Here is a 13,543-nt window from a genome sequence, read left to right as displayed (position 1 = left end):
CTGACCCCCAGGAATCCCAGCTACCCCTACGTCAGGGGACTGCCCCCAAGTAACCCCAGCTACCCCTAAGTCAGGGGACTGACCCACAGGAATCCCAGCTACCCCTAAGTCAGGGGACTGACCCACAGGAATCCCAGCTACCCCTAAGTCAGGAGACTGACCCACAGGAATCCCAGCTACCCCTAAGTCAGGGGACTGACCCACAGGAATCCCAGCTACCCCTAAGTCAGGGGACTGACCCACAGGAATCCCAGCTACCCCTAAGTCAGGGGACTGACCCACAGGAATCCCAGCTACCCCTAAGTCAGGGGACTGACCCACAGGAATCCCAGCTACCCCTAAGTCAGGAGACTGACCCACAGGAATCCCAGCTACCCCTAAGTCAGGGGACTGACCCACAGGAATCCCAGCTACCCCTAAGTCAGGGGACTGACCCACAGGAATCCCAGCTACCCCTAAGTCAGGGGACTGACCCACAGGAATCCCAGCTACCCCTAAGTCAGGGGACTGACCCACAGGAATCCCAGCTACCCCTAAGTCAGGGGACTGACCCACAGGAATCCCAGCTACCCCTAAGTCAGGGGACTGACCCACAGGAACCCCAACTACCCCTAAGTCAGGGGACTGACCCGCAGGAATCCCAGCTACCCCTAAGTCAGTGGACTGACCCCCAGGAACCCCAGCTACCCCTAAGTCAAGGGACCGACCCACAGGTATCCCGGCTACCCCTAAGTCAGGGGACCGACCCACAGGAACCCCAGCTACCCCTAAGTCAGGGGACTGACCCACAGGTATCCCGGCTACCCCTAAATTAATAAAGTTGTGCGTTTGGCTAGGAATTTGCTGACCTGGTAGTGCCCAGATTGATGCCAGGAGTAAGGTGGGCAGAGCTGCTGGGCACGGGTGAGCAGGCTCCATAGGTCTCGGCTTGAGTATGAGCCCCCTGGTATGTGGGAGCGGAGGGCTCAGGAGCGGCTAGTACACATGTCTGCAGGCTAATGAGCAGGTGGGAGATTCAGGTTCGGCCCCCCCTCCCCGCTCCCATTCTCTGGGTAACGTTACACTCCCGGGATACAGTTACAGCTCCAGCCCCAATCCCTTTCCCTGCTGCTTTATGGGAGGGAACAGGTAGCAGCGCAGCCTACTGGGCAGGTATTGGCAGAGGGGCTATTGGGGCTACTGGGGCTTCTGGGGCTTCTGGGGCTTCTGGGGCTTCTGGGGCTTCTGGGGCTACTGGGGCTACTGGGGCTACTGGGGCTACTGTGGCTACTGGGGCTACTGGGGCTTCTGGGGCTACTGGGGCTCCCTGGCACTCGGGATGCACTGGCAGTTACCCTGCAGGAGAGATTGTACTGACTGCACTCTATTTATTTACCAATAAGGTTTATACATGATGTGCCCCCCATTAATGCCCATGGGGGGTGATAGGGGCAAATGTACATTCAGCTGAGGATTACCACATGCCCCGTGCTTAGTAACCATGGCGCAGAGAGAATCGGACTGTACCATCCCCATCAGGGGGTGACTGAGTGCCAATATACCCACACGGTGCCAACGGGTATTGCCCAGGCCCAGCCTGAACCCCCCACAATCCCAGTATCCCAGGAACAATACGGGGCTTTATTACCCGCCGGCGCTGGAATTCCTGAGGTGTCAGTGGATCTGTTTGGGGGGGTCGGGGGAACCCATTCACCTGTGTAATTGCAATGCAGTGACAAGGAGATTACAGGGCGGGGGATTTAATGGGACGGGGGGGGGGGTTTGGCAGGAAGTGTTGGTTTTTAGGAGAAAGGGAAGAATTAATGAAATGTGTCCCGTTGCTAACGGCGATGGGTAGGTTTAATGACAAATCAATTAAGGAGTCACTTTATATTGACCCTTTCCGACCTCTCTCGGGGTGCGGGGGCCCCAGAAGCAAATGGTTTAAATGCCAGGCTGATTTACTAAGCAAAGTAACGTGTTTGTACCAATAATGCAGTGTCCCAACCCCCAGGCGTTACATTGGTCAGTAAATGCGACCAGAGCGAGTCCGGGGCCACAAGCGTAAGCGCTCCTGGCGCAGGGGGAGGGGCCAGATAAGCCACGCCTACATTCCGACCTGCACATTTACACCTGGGCACAAACGTGTGGAGTCATGGGAAATAAATGGCGCACACTGGGCACATTTACACCTGGGCACTAAACCGGAGAGTTATGGGAAATAAATGGCGCACACTGGGCACATTTACACCTGGGAACAAACCTGTGGTGTCATGGGAAATAAATGGCGCACACTGGGCACATTTACACCTGGGCACAAACCTGCGGGTCATGGGAAATAAATGGCGCACACTGGGCACATTTACACCTGGGCACAAACCTGTGGAGTCATGGGAAATAAATGGCGCACACGGGGCACATTTACACCTTGGCACAAACCTGTGGAGTCATGGGAAATAAATGGCGCACACTGGGCACATTTACACCTGGGCACAAACCCGCAGAGTCATGGGAAATAAATGGCGCACACTGGGCACATTTACACCAGGGCAATAACCTGTGGAGTCATGGGAAATAAATGGCGCACACTGGGCACATTTACACCTGGGCACAAACCCGGGGAGTCATGGGAAATAAATGGCGCACACTGGGCACATTTACACCAGGGCAATAACCTGTGGAGTCATGGGAAATAAATGGTGCACACTGGGCACATTTACACCTGGGCACAAACCTGTGGAGTCATGGGAAATAAATGGCGCACACTGGGCACATTTACACCTGGGCACAAACCTGTGGAGTCATGGGAAATAAATGGCGCACACTGGGCACATTTACACCTGGGCACAAACCTGTGGAGTCATGGGAAATAAATGGTGCACACTGGGCACATTTACACCTGGGCACAAACCTGTGGAGTCATGGGAAATAAATGGCGCACACGGGGCACATTTACACCTTGGCACAAACCCGGGGAGTCATGGGAAATAAATGGCGCACACTGGGCACATTCACACCTGGGCACAAACCCGCGGAGTCATGGGAAATAAATGGCGCACACTGGGCACATTTACACCTGGGCACAAACCCGTGGAGTCATGGGAAATAAATGGCGCACACTGGGCACATTTACACCTGGGCACAAACCTGCGGGTCATGGGAAATAAATGGCGCACACTGGGCACATTTACACCTGGGAACAAACCCGCGGAGTCATGGGAAATAAATGGCGCACACGGGGCACATTTACACCTGGGCAATAACCTGTGGAGTCATGGGAAATAAATGGCGCACACTGGGCACATTTACACCTGGGCACAAACCCAGGGAGTCATGGGAAATAAATGGCGCACACTGGGCACATTTACACCTGGGCACAAACCTGCGGGTCATGGGAAATAAATGGCGCACACTGGGCACATTTACACCTGGACACAAACCCGGGGAGTCATGGGAAATAAATGGTGCACACAGGGTACATTCACACCTGGGCACAAACCTGTGGAGTCATGGGAAATAAATGGCGGACACTGGGCACATTTACACCTGGGCACAAACCTGCGGGTCATGGGAAATAAATGGCGCACACTGGGCACATTTACACCTTGGCACAAACCCGTGGAGTCATGGGAAATAAATGGCGCACACTGGGCACATTTACACCTGGACACAAACCCGGGGAGTCATGGGAAATAAATGGTGCACACAGGGCACATTCACACCTGGGCACAAACCTGTGGAGTCATGGGAAATAAATGGCGCACACTGGGCACATTTACACCTGGGCACAAACCTGCGGGTCATGGGAAATAAATGGCGCACACTGGGCACATTTACACCTGGGCACAAACCCGTGGAGTCATGGGAAATAAATGGCGCACACTGGGCACATTGACACCTGGGCACAAACCCGTGGAGTCATGGGAAATAAATGGCGCACACTGGGCACATTTACACCTGGGCACAAACCCGTGGAGTCATGGGAAATAAATGGCGCACACTGGGCACATTTACACCTGGGCACAAACCCGTGGAGTCATGGGAAATAAATGGCGCACACTGGGCACATTTACACCTGGGCACAAACCCGTGGAGTCATGGGAAATAAATGGCGCACACTGGGCACATTTACACCTGGGCACAAACCGTGGAGTCATGGGAAATATATGGCGCACACTGGGCACATTTACACCTGGGCACAAACCTGTGGAGTTATGGGAAATAAATGGCGCACACTGGGCACATTTACACCTGGGCACAAACCCGTGGAGTCCTGTGAAATAAATGGCGCACACTGGGCACATTGACACCTGGGCACAAACCTGTGGAGTCATGGGAAATAAATGGCGCACACTGGGCACATTTACACCTGGGCACAAACCCGGGGAGTCATGGGAAATAAATGGCGCACACTGGGCACATTTACACCTTGGCACAAACCCGGGGAGTCATGGGAAATAAATGGCGCACACTGGGCACATTTACACCTTGGCCCAAACCTGGGGAGTCATGGGAAATAAATGGCGCACACTGGGCACATTCACACCTGGGCACAAACCTGCGGGTCATGGGAAATAAATGGCGCACACTGGGCACATTTACACCTGGGAACAAACCCGTGGAGTCATGGGAAATAAATGGCGCACACTGGGCACATTTATACCTGGGCACAAAGCCGTGGAGTCATGGGAAATAAATGGCGCACAGTGGGCACATTTACACCTGGGCACAAACCTGTGGAGTCATGGGAAATAAATGGCGCACACTGGGCACATTTACACCTGGGCACAAACCCGGGGAGTCATGGGAAATAAATGGCGCACACTGGGCACATTTGCACCTTGGCACAAACCTGTGGAGTCATGGGAAATAAATGGCGCACACTGGGCACAAACCTGTGGAGTCATGGGAAATAAATGGCGCACAGTGGGCACATTTACACCTGGGCACAAACCTGTGGAGTCATGGGAAATAAATGGGGCACAGTGGGCACATTTACACCTGGGCACAAACCTGTGGAGTCATGGGAAATAAATGGCGCACACTGGGCACATTTACACCTGGGCACAAACCTGTGGAGTCATGGGAAATAAATGGCGCACACTGGGCACAAACCTGTGGAGTCATGGGAAATAAATGGCGCACAGTGGGCACATTTACACCTGGGCACAAACCTGTGGAGTCATGGGAAATAAATGGCGCACACTGGGCACATTTACACCTAGGCACAAACCTGTGGAGTCATGGGAAATAAATGGCGCACACTGGGCACAGTGACACCTTGGCACAAACCTGTGGAGTCATGGGAAATAAATGGCGCAAACTGGGCACATTTACACCTGGGAACAAACCCGTGGAGTCATGGGAAATAAATGGCGCACACTGGGCACATTTATACCTGGGCACAAAGCCGTGGAGTCATGGGAAATAAATGGCGCACAGTGGGCACATTTACACCTGGGCACAAACCTGTGGAGTCATGGGAAATAAATGGCGCACACTGGGCACATTTACACCTGGGCACAAACCCGGGGAGTCATGGGAAATAAATGGCGCACACTGGGCACATTTGCACCTTGGCACAAACCTGTGGAGTCATGGGAAATAAATGGCGCACACTGGGCACAAACCTGTGGAGTCATGGGAAATAAATGGCGCACAGTGGGCACATTTACACCTGGGCACAAACCTGTGGAGTCATGGGAAATAAATGGGGCACAGTGGGCACATTTACACCTGGGCACAAACCTGTGGAGTCATGGGAAATAAATGGCGCACACTGGGCACATTTACACCTGGGCACAAACCTGTGGAGTCATGGGAAATAAATGGCGCACACTGGGCACAAACCTGTGGAGTCATGGGAAATAAATGGCGCACAGTGGGCACATTTACACCTGGGCACAAACCTGTGGAGTCATGGGAAATAAATGGCGCACACTGGGCACATTTACACCTGGGCACAAACCTGTGGAGTCATGGGAATAAATGGCGCACACTGGGCACATTTACACCTGGGCACAAACCTGTGGAGTCATGGGAAATAAATGGCGCACACTGGGCACATTTACACCAGGGCACAAACCTGTGGAGTCATGGGAAATAAATGGCGCACACTGGGCACATTTATACCTGGGCAATAACCTGTGGAGTCATGGGAAATAAATGGCGCACACTGGGCACATTTACACCTGGGTACAAACCTGTTGAGTCATGGGAAATAAATGGCGCACACTGGGCACATTTACACCTGGGCACAAACCCGCGGAGTCATGGGAAATAAATGGCGCACACTGGGCACATTGACACCTGGGCACAAACCTGCGGAGTCATGGGAAATAAATGGCGCAAACTGGGCACATTTACACCTGGGCACAAACCTGTGGAGTCATGGGAAATAAATGGCGCACACTGGGCACATTCACACCTGGGCACAAACCCGCGGAGTCATGGGAATAAATGGCGCACACTGGTCACATTCACACCTGGGCACAAACCCGCGGAGTCATGGGAATAAATGGCGCACACTGGGCACATTCACACCTGGGCACAAACCTGTGGAGTCATGGGAAATAAATGGCGCACACTGGGCACATTTACACCTGGGCACAAACCCGCGGAGTCATGGGAAATAAATGGCGCACACGGGGCACATTTACACCTGGGCACAAACCTGTGGGTCATGGGAAATAAATGGCGCACACTGGGCACATTTACACCTGGGCACAAACCCGGGGAGTCATGGGAAATAAATGGCGCACACTGGGCACATTTACACCTGGGAACAAACCCGTGGAGTCATGGGAAATAAATGGCGCACACTGGGCACATTTACACCTGGGCACAAACCTGCGGGTCATGGGAAATAAATGGCGCACACTGGGCACATTTACACCTGGGCACAAACCTGTGGAGTCATGGGAAATAAATGGCGCACACTGGGCACATTTACACCTTGGCACAAACCCGGGGAGTCATAGGAAATAAATGGCGCACACTGGGCACATTCACACCTGGGCACAAACCCGCGGAGTCATGGGAAATAAATGGCGTACACTGGGCACATTTACACCTGGGCACAAACCTGTGGAGTCATGGGAAATAAATGGCGCACACTGGGCACATTTACACCTGGGCACAAACCTGCGGGTCATGGGAAATAAATGGCGAACACTGGGCACATTTACACCTGGGCACAAACCCGCGGAGTCATGGGAAATAAATGGCGCACACTGGGCACATTTACACCTGGGCAATAACCTGTGGAGTCATGGGAAATAAATGGCGCACACTGGGCACATTTACACCTTGGCACACACCCGGGGAGTCATGGGAAATAAATGGCGCACACTGGGCACATTTACACCTGGGCACAAACCTGCGGGTCATGGGAAATAAATGGCGCACACTGGGCACATTTACACCTGGGCAATAACCTGTGGAGTCATGGGAAATAAATGACGCACACAGGGCACATTTACACCTGAGCACAAACCCGGGGAGTCATGGGAAATAAATGGCGCACACTGGGCACATTTACACCTGAGCACAAACCCGGGGAGTCATGGGAAATAAATGACGCACACAGGGCACATTTACACCTGAGCACAAACCCGGGGAGTCATGGGAAATAAATGGCGAACACTGGGCACATTTACACCTGGGCACAAACCTGCGGGTCATGGGAAATAAATGGCGCACACTGGGCACATTTACACCTGGGCACAAACCTGTGGAGTCATGGGAAATAAATGGCGCACACTGGGCACATTTACACCTGGGCACAAACCTGCGGGTCATGGGAAATAAATGGCGCACACTGGGCACATTTACACCTTGGCACAAACCCGTGGAGTCATGGGAAATAAATGGCGCACACTGGGCACATTTACACCTGGACACAAACCCGGGGAGTCATGGGAAATAAATGGTGCACACAGGGCACATTCACACCTGGGCACAAACCTGTGGAGTCATGGGAAATAAATGGCGCACACTGGGCACATTTACACCTGGGCACAAACCTGCGGGTCATGGGAAATAAATGGCGCACACTGGGCACATTTACACCTGGGCACAAACCCGTGGAGTCATGGGAAATAAATGGCGCACACTGGGCACATTTACACCTGGGCACAAACCCGTGGAGTCATGGGAAATAAATGGCGCACACTGGGCACATTTACACCTGGGCACAAACCCGTGGAGTCATGGGAAATAAATGGCGCACACTGGGCACATTTACACCTGGGCACAAACCTGTGGAGTCATGGGAATTAAATGGCGCACACTGGGCACATTGACACCTTGGCACAAACCGTGGAGTCATGGGAAATAAATGGCGCACACTGGGCACATTTACACCTGGGCACAAACCTGTGGAGTCATGGGAAATAAATGGCGCACACTGGGCACATTTACACCTGGGCCCAAACCCGTGGAGTCCTGGGAAATAAATGGCGCACACTGGGCACATTGACACCTGGGTACAAACCTGTGGAGTCATGGGAAATAAATGGCGCACACTGGGCACATTTACACCTGGGCACAAACCCGGGGAGTCATGGGAAATAAATGGCGCACACTGGGCACATTTACACCTTGGCACAAACCCGGGGAGTCATGGGAAATAAATGGCGCACACTGGGCACATTTACACCTTGGCCCAAACCCGGGGAGTCATGGGAAATAAATGGCGCACACTGGGCACATTCACACCTGGGCACAAACCTGCGGGTCATGGGAAATAAATGGCGCACACTGGGCACATTTACACCTGGGCAAAAACCCGTGGAGTCATGGGAAATAAATGGCGCACACTGGGCACATTTATACCTGGGCACAAACCCGTGGAGTCATGGGAAATAAATGGCGCACAGTGGGCACATTTACACCTGGGCACAAACCTGTGGAGTCATGGGAAATAAATGGCGCACACTGGACACATTTACACCTGGGCACAAACCCGGGGAGTCATGGGAAATAAATGGCGCACACTGGGCACATTTGCACCAGGGCACAAACCTGTGGAGTCATGGGAAATAAATGGCACACACTGGGCACATTGACACCTTGGCACAAACCTGTGGAGTCATGGGAAATAAATGGCGCACACTGGGCACAAACCTGTGGAGTCATGGGAAATAAATGGCGCACAGTGGGCACATTTACACCTGGGCACAAACCTGTGGAGTCATGGGAAATAAATGGCGCACAGTGGGCACATTTACACCTGGGCACAAACCTGTGGAGTCATGGGAAATAAATGGCGCACACTGGGCACATTTACACCTGGGCAAAAACCCGTGGAGTCATGGGAAATAAATGGCGCACACTGGGCACATTTACACCTGGGCACAAACCTGTGGAGTCATGGGAAATAAATGGCGCACACTGGGCACATTTACACCTGGGCACAAACCTGTGGAGTCATGGGAAATAAATGGCGCACACTGGGCACAGTGACACCTTGGCACAAACCTGTGGAGTCATGGGAATAAATGGCGCACACTGGGCACATTTACACCAGGGCACAAACCTGTGGAGTCATGGGAAATAAATGGCGCACACTGGGCACATTTACACCTGGGCACAAACCTGTGGAGTCATGGGAAATAAATGGCGCACACTGGGCACATTTATACCTGGGCAATAACCTGTGGAGTCATGGGAAATAAATGGCGCACACTGGGCACATTCACACCTGGGTACAAACCTGTTGAGTCATGGGAAATAAATGGCGCACACTGGGCACATTTACACCTGGGCACAAACCTGTGGAGTAATGGGGAATAAATGGCGCACACTGGGCACATTTACACCTGGGCACAAACCCGTGGAGTCATGGGAAATACATGGCGCACACTGGGCACATTTACACCTGGGCACAAACCCGTTGAGTCATGGGAAATAAATGGTGCACATTGGGCACATTGACACCTTGGCACAAACCTGTGGAGTCATGGGAAATAAATGGCGCACACTGGGCACATTTACACCTGGGCACAAACCTGTGGAGTCATGGGAAATAAATGGCGCACACTGGGCACATTTACACCTGGGCACAAACCCGTGGAGTCATGGGAAATAAATGGCGCACACTGGGCACATTTACACCTGGGCACAAACCTGTGGAGTCATGGGAAATAAATGGCGCACACTGGGCACATTTACACCAGGGCAATAACCTGTGGAGTCATGGGAAATAAATGGCGCACACTGGGCACATTTACACCTGGGCACAAACCCGTGGAGTCATGGGAAATAAATGGCGCACACTGGGCACATTTACACCTCGGCACAAACCTGTGGAGTCATGGGAAATAAATGGCGCACACTGGGCACATTTACACCTGGGCACAAACCCGGGGAGTCATGGGAAATAAATGGCGTACACTGGGCACATTTACACCTGGGCACAAACCTTTGGAGTCATGGGAAATAAATGGCGCACACTGGGCACATTTACACCTGGGCACAAACCTGTGGAGTCATGGGAAATAAATGGCGCACACTGGGCACATTGACACCTTGGCACAAACCGTGGAGTCATGGGAAATAAATGGCGCACACTGGGCACATTTACACCTGGGCACAAACCTGTGGAGTCATGGGAAATAAATGGCGCACACTGGGCACATTTACACCTGGGCACAAACCCGTGGAGTCCTGGGAAATAAATGGCGCACACTGGGCACATTGACACCTGGGCACAAACCTGTGGAGTCATGGGAAATAAATGGCGCACACTGGGCACATTTACACCTGGGCACAAACCCGTGGAGTCCTGGGAAATAAATGGCGCACACTGGGCACATTGACACCTGGGCACAAACCCGTGGAGTCCTGGGAAATAAATGGCGCACACTGGGCACATTGACACCTGGGCACAAACCTGTGGAGTCATGGGAAATAAATGGCGCACACTGGGCACATTTACACCTGGGCACAAACCCGTGGAGTCATGGGAAATAAATGGCGCACACTGGGCACATTTACACCTGGGCACAAACCTGTGGAGTCATGGGAAATAAATGGCGCACACTGGGCACATTTACACCTGGGCACAAACCTGTGGAGTCATGGGAAATAAATGGCGCACACTGGGCACAGTGACACCTTGGCACAAACCTGTGGAGTCATGGGAATAAATGGCGCACACTGGGCACATTTACACCAGGGCACAAACCTGTGGAGTCATGGGAAATAAATGGCGCACACTGGGCACATTTACACCTGGGCACAAACCTGTGGAGTCATGGGAAATAAATGGCGCACACTGGGCACATTTATACCTGGGCAATAACCTGTGGAGTCATGGGAAATAAATGGCGCACACTGGGCACATTCACACCTGGGTACAAACCTGTTGAGTCATGGGAAATAAATGGCGCACACTGGGCACATTCACACCTGGGCACAAACCTGTGGAGTAATGGGGAATAAATGGCGCACACTGGGCACATTTACACCTGGGCACAAACCTGTGGAGTCATGGGAAATAAATGGCGCACACTGGGCACATTTATACCTGGGCACAAACCTGTGGAGTCATGGGAAATAAATGGCGCACACTGGGCACATTTACACCAGGGCAATAACCTGTGGAGTCATGGGAAATAAATGGCGCACACTGGGCACATTTACACCTGGGCACAAACCCGTGGAGTCATGGGAAATAAATGGCGCACATTGGCACATTTACACCTGGGCACAAACCCGTGGAGTCATGGGAAATAAATGGCGCACACTGGGCACATTTACACCTGGGCACAAACCTGTGGAGTCATGGGAAATAAATGGCGCACACTGGGCACATTTACACCAGGGCAATAACCTGTGGAGTCATGGGAAATAAATGGCGCACACTGGGCACATTTACACCTGGGCACAAACCCGTGGAGTCATGGGAAATAAATGGCGCACACTGGGCACATTTACACCTCGGCACAAACCTGTGGAGTCATGGGAAATAAATGGCGCACACTGGGCACATTTACACCTGGGCACAAACCCGGGGAGTCATGGGAAATAAATGGCGTACACTGGGCACATTTACACCTGGGCACAAACCTTTGGAGTCATGGGAAATAAATGGCGCACACTGGGCACATTTACACCTGGGCACAAACCTGTGGAGTCATGGGAAATAAATGGCGCACACTGGGCACATTGACACCTTGGCACAAACCGTGGAGTCATGGGAAATAAATGGCGCACACTGGGCACATTTACACCTGGGCACAAACCTGTGGAGTCATGGGAAATAAATGGCGCACACTGGGCACATTTACACCTGGGCACAAACCCGTGGAGTCCTGGGAAATAAATGGCGCACACTGGGCACATTGACACCTGGGCACAAACCTGTGGAGTCATGGGAAATAAATGGCGCACACTGGGCACATTTACACCTGGGCACAAACCCGTGGAGTCCTGGGAAATAAATGGCGCACACTGGGCACATTGACACCTGGGCACAAACCCGTGGAGTCCTGGGAAATAAATGGCGCACACTGGGCACATTGACACCTGGGCACAAACCTGTGGAGTCATGGGAAATAAATGGCGCACACTGGGCACATTTACACCTGGGCACAAACCCGTGGAGTCATGGGAAATAAATGGCGCACACTGGGCACATTTACACCTGGGCACAAACCTGTGGAGTCATGGGAAATAAATGGCGCACACTGGGCACATTTACACCTGGGCACAAACCTGTGGAGTCATGGGAAATAAATGGCGCACACTGGGCACAGTGACACCTTGGCACAAACCTGTGGAGTCATGGGAATAAATGGCGCACACTGGGCACATTTACACCAGGGCACAAACCTGTGGAGTCAGGGGAAATAAATGGCGCACACTGGGCACATTTACACCTGGGCACAAACCTGTGGAGTCATGGGAAATAAATGGCGCACACTGGGCACATTTATACCTGGGCAATAACCTGTGGAGTCATGGGAAATAAATGGCGCACACTGGGCACATTCACACCTGGGTACAAACCTGTTGAGTCATGGGAAATAAATGGCGCACACTGGGCACATTTACACCTGGGCACAAACCCGCGGAGTCATGGGAAATAAATGGCGCACACTGGGCACATTTATACCTGGGCAATAACCTGTGGAGTCATGGGAAATAAATGGCGCACACTGGGCACATTCACACCTGGGTACAAACCTGTGGAGTCATGGGAAATAAATGGCGCACACTGGGCACATTTACACCTGGGCACAAACCTGTGGAGTCATGGGAAATAAATGGCGCACACTGGGCACATTTACACCTGGGCACAAACCCGTGGAGTCATGGGAAATAAATGGCGCACACTGGGCACATTTACACCTGGGCACAAACCTGTGGAGTCATGGGAAATAAATGGCGCACACTGGGCACATTTACACCAGGGCAATAACCTGTGGAGTCATGGGAAATAAATGGCGCACACTGGGCACATTTACACCTGGGCACAAACCCGTGGAGTCATGGGAAATAAATGGCGCACACTGGGCACATTTACACCTCGGCACAAACCTGTGGAGTCATGGGAAAT

Source organism: Xenopus tropicalis, chromosome 4 (assembly GCF_000004195.4).
Source record: "Xenopus tropicalis strain Nigerian chromosome 4, UCB_Xtro_10.0, whole genome shotgun sequence".
Lineage (NCBI taxonomy): Eukaryota > Metazoa > Chordata > Amphibia > Anura > Pipidae > Xenopus > Xenopus tropicalis.
This window is presented reverse-complemented; position numbering follows the sequence as displayed.